We start from the raw sequence: 5385 nt of genomic DNA, 5'->3' as shown, positions 1-5385 counted from the left end.
TTCATCATTTTAGGACAATATAACTCAGCTACTCTAAACATTCAATAAAGTCAGCTATACACACAAAAAGATTTGTGAATGTAGGGAAAATCAAAGGAAAATGCTTAGTTTTATCAGAGAGAGCAACCACAGAAAATGAAACATAAGTCAAGTGTTCAAGAGAAGCAAGGGCTTACAACAAAAAAATCAGGGAGAACATAAACCCACAGGGATGTGCAGAAATATTAGGACTTTGGACATGAAAGAGAATTTGTTTTCAACCAATTTTTTATTAGGATTCATGCAATAGCATGGCATCAGCTTATATTTCTGTTAGACAATGATACCTACCATTTTTTAAATGCCTACTATGTGCCAAGCATACCTATACATGTGCTTACTATGAATAAAACCTCTCTTTTTGTTTCATTACAAAATCTTGCCAGTTACATACTAGTAAATTTCCATGATAGTAAGAATCTACTTGTTTAGCTTTTCTTCATTAATTTGTACATTGCAATAGAGATAATCTATCATTTTTCATGAAATGCTGCAATTAAAGTGCTGAAGGTCACATATGATATTGTCTTAAAGACAGGAAAAAATGGCAAATAGTCTTGTTTTCTGAATGATAAAACTAAAGTTCAGAAAAGTTAATTTGTCCAATTTCCCACAAATGACTGAGCTAAGGATTTAAACCTCAGTCTCTGTGACTTGAGAGTTCTGTTTTCTCATGTGAATTCTCGCTATTATTTCCACTTATTCTCAGAATGAACCTTGATTTAGTCTAGCAAGCCTAATACTATTTACATACTCAGGAATGTAAGTTCATGTCATAAAAACAAAACATTTTCATACAGAGACAACTCATCAAGCTAAAAATGGTGGTGTCAACAGTGACAGGAGAGTTTCTCAGTGGTAGAGACGAAAACAAGTAATGCAGTTATCTGATTTATCAAAGGAAGTAGAATGGTAACAAAGAATTAGATAAATTCTGAAGGATGGAAAAAAGTCTTGTTTTCTTAGCAAAGCAGAGAAATGAAAAAAAAAAATTCAGCGACAAGTAACTCGGCTGAATTTGAAACACAAGCATGAAACAACAGTTGAAAAATAATTCAACCAAAGCAATAGTTCTATATGGTGGCACCAGTGTTTGCAAAGGCATTAGTCTGCTATTAACTCACTCATCATATCCAAACATACTTTCCATGAAAATCTCCTTCTATGAAGATCTAATCTACCTCTGTCATTCTGAGATTCTTGTGTTTTCCTGAAATGCGCCACATGTTTTGGATCCTACACACAAAAACTGGTAGCAGAGGGGCTAGGAATGACCTAAAACTGGTGTTAAATCAGGAATGAACAAAGTAAGAGGAACAATTAGGTCATAGGAGAGGAGGAATTGGGAGCAAAGCCAGGTTTGTTGAATTATAACAGTAAGCCATGGTAGATATTATGACATATGAATAAGTTATAAGAACAGGAATAGTTAGTGGTATATGATCCTAGAAAGAATAGCACAAATGTGAAATAAATAAATCTGTGACAGGACAATGACAGAGGGTGCTGAAGGTTAACTGGAATTTTTAACCATTTGCATTCTGTCTTGCACCTACAAGATCTTATTCATAAGGTGGTTATCTATAGGAAATTCTTACCACCTCTATGGGTTAATGCTTAAGATGTTCTCATGTCAAAATTTCAATTTGTTTAATTTCTATCTATATTTCAACAGACTTTGCATGAACGACTCAGCAACCTAAACAGCTCCCTCTTTTTTCACTGGAAAGACCACCTGGATTCCCCATCTCTAGGGACAAGACTATCTTCAGTTTACACTCCTACTAGCAATTTATGAAAGCTACCACTTTCTTGCATCCTGCACAACACTTGGTGTTAGTGTTAGCACATATTTAATTTTACAAATCTGATGGATGTGAAAATGTTTGACTTCCTTTTAAATATTTATGCCTATTCAGTTTTCACTCTCTTTCAGACCCTTTCATAACCTATCTCCATTTATCTAATGGGTAGTTTGTCTTTTACTTGCTGATTTGTAGGTGTTCTTTATATGTACTAAATACTAATCTTTTATTTGTTACATACATTGTAAATATCTTCTCCAGTGTGTGGTTTCTCTTTTGACTTTATTTATAGAATCAGTTTATCAATATTTGTTTACAGTTTATGCTTTTTTCCCCCACTTATTTTAAGAAATCCTTTCCTACCCCAAGGACATAATTATAATCTTCTTTGTTCTTTTTTAAATGTTTAAAAATTTTGCTCCTCATATTTTAAACTTTAATCAATTTGCAATTTACATTTATATAAGATAAAAGGTAGGATACTAATATTATTTTTCCACTTATAAACCAATTTTAATATCCTACCAATTGTACTGATTTCTAATGCTTCATTTCCATTAAAAAGTTTCATGCATACACACGTCTATTTTGTCTTTTGTATTATGATTGACTCTTTTCCTGACCTTCAGAGCCTTGCATAATCACATCATATGGTCCTATAGTGCAGCAATAGTGCTAAACCACAGAATCAGACAATCTTAGAGCTCAAATGTAACATATGAATTAAATAATCTGATCTCATAATTTTAAAGATAAGTCAAGCCCAGAGAAGCTAAAACAAGTTGTCCAAGGTTATACAACTAATCAATGGTGCACAGAATTCATAGAAAAGTGGTTACTTTATTATCACTTCAGTATGCTGACAACAGAGCAATTGCTCAGAATATACTAGATTGATTTATTGATTTAATCAAACAGCAGCAATTAAATTAAATCAAATGGGGAGATATGCTTTGTTGCATGCCTTCCATGTTTTAGACACTGTGCTAAAGAGTAACTTATCGTTCAACATTGGTCCATGAATTCTAGATTGGTTACTGGTTCCTCTATATCACAGTTGATAATTTTGAGACTACTCCTTCTCTGATAAGCAGGTTCTGTACTAAGTTGAGTTCTACATTTCTGTAGTACAATTTTTTCCAACATGCAAAAGATAGTTTTATAATCCCATGATTTATGTTTACATGTACATTATGTATAAGAGCTATGAAAGTAGAAATTCTTCTTAGAAACACAAAGGGAAACTGCCTTCTATTTCTATTGGTCCATTTAATTCTTCCATAAACACATGTTAGAAGCCCACAATGGCATAGATTACCATCATGAATAAAATTCCTAGCCAATAGGGCCTTACAGACTAATTGTAGAATTAGGCTTACAAATATTTACAATTCAATTGTATTAAATGTCATTAAGCAGATAAGAACAAGGAAGTTCTAGAGAAATACAAAAAGTCAGAACTGATCATCCTACTTTAATGGAGTCCAGGAAATCTTCTTGGACTATGAACTGAGCTAAGCATACATGAAGGGAAATAAGTATTTGCACAAAAACATGCAGGTTGACATACAACATTAATTATGACACAGGAATTAAAGAAAATTGAGATTTTGTGTTAGCTGGTAATGTGTCAAACTTGTCTTCCCAGGATCTCATATTACAATATGTACTACTTAATATTTATAAAGCAGTTAATTATTTTACAGGCACTGTAAAATCCCAGGGAACATAGGAGTGAAAAATACATATTGGTTCCTGTTTTCATTGAACTTGCATCTAGCAGGAGAGACAAATATTAAACCAAAACCACATTAATATTATTCAGATACAAATATATTAAATGCTCCAGAGGTAGAGCGCTCATATAATTTATCATCCAAAGGAGCACATTTTGAGATTGCAAACGGGAACTATCAATAATTACTCTGTGGCAACAGGTGTAAATCAGGACTGTCTTGGGCAAATTAGAATTTACTGCACCAGATACAAAGGAAATTATTAGTGTGCAATGTGAGCATGTGAGCATAAAATAGGGTTCCTAACCCTCTCTGAGGTGTCAGAGAAGGCTGTGTAAAAGAATTATCTCATAGAATCAGGGCTTGTTTTTATCTGCATGCAACCTGTGCAGTTGCACAGCCCTCATGGCTAGAAGGACCCCACACTTGATTTAATGCTATGCTGTCACTGTCTTAAAATTATCAATCCATTTAAACAAGAGGCCCCACATTTTCATTTTGTACTAGCCCCTGCAAATTACATAGCCAATACTGCCTAGAAAATACAGCCATAGGTGTATTTGAACAAGAACACAATACGACTGCTGGAAGATTCAGAAACTATGCTGTAAGTATAACAATGGTATAAGATTCAGGAATTACGGTATATGGTATAAGTCTATTTGAAGGACCAGGAAATACTTAACCTGATTAAGAAAACATAACCAAAGAATCAACTGCTTTACGACAGTGAAAGTTCAGGTGGATTCAGAGGGAAAATAAAATTTCCCAGTGTGGCTTCAGAGGATGAGCCAGCAGCATTTCATAAAGGAAGGCAGGGCATCATAACATGTGAACTCCCCAGCATTGGGGCTATTAAAGCTGATCGTAGAGAAGAGATTTTTGCATTCATCAAGAAGAGAAAGAGTGAGATGACCACGAAGTTCCCAAACCAGTCCTTAGATTACACATAATATATTGAAACATCTCGTAAAATATGACCCACATTTCAGAGTTCCAGGAAATGAAACAGGTAACAATAAAAATAATCTACTTTCAATTATCTTTATACATTTTTGAGCTAAGAAAATTAAGAGAAATTGTAGACTAATAGAGTGTTTGCTTAAAGTGTTTTGTTGATGAGCACACAAATCACACCAATCTTAGTTGTAGTTATAACTCCCAAGACAAGATGTGACTTTAAAATAAGCTAGTGATTATAATAATAATTAATTCACTCATTCAACAAGTAAAATCTAATTTAATTACTGAAGTCTCACAAAGAAATTGTGTGCTGACTTCTTTCAACCTTTTACACATGAAGAAACCAAAACTCAAAGAGTTGAGTTTTATTCAGCCACAAAGCTAGTAAGTGGAATATCAGTCCGTTAATTTATTTATTGAGTATCTAATATGGTCATTCATAGTGCTATGTGCTAAAATATCAATGTGACCAAAGCATAATGGAGTTTACATTGTTGCATACTAGCCAAAATATAGTAAGTTTTTGTTTTATTGCATTCTAGAAAAACTCAGGAAATTTTCCTCTTTGGCAAGCAATCATTATTTTGAATAAGTCTGATTTGCCTGGACTGCATATATTTAACCTTTATTTCAAACCTACACCAGCCTGGTACTGCTAAAGCAGGAGATGGATAAGACATGTTTCCTGCCTTTTGAGAATCAGACAAATAAACAATTAACTATAAATACAAAGCAGAATAAAATAAGCAGGAAGAGGATTTGAAAATATTATACTATGGAAGAATAGATGAAGGAGAGTTAAATGTTCCCGGGAAATTAGGGAAACTGAGAACCATGACTGA

The sequence above is a fragment of the Dasypus novemcinctus genome, chromosome 9 (assembly GCF_030445035.2).
Source record: "Dasypus novemcinctus isolate mDasNov1 chromosome 9, mDasNov1.1.hap2, whole genome shotgun sequence".
Taxonomy (NCBI): domain Eukaryota; kingdom Metazoa; phylum Chordata; class Mammalia; order Cingulata; family Dasypodidae; genus Dasypus; species Dasypus novemcinctus.
Note: the sequence above shows the minus strand (reverse complement) of the source record.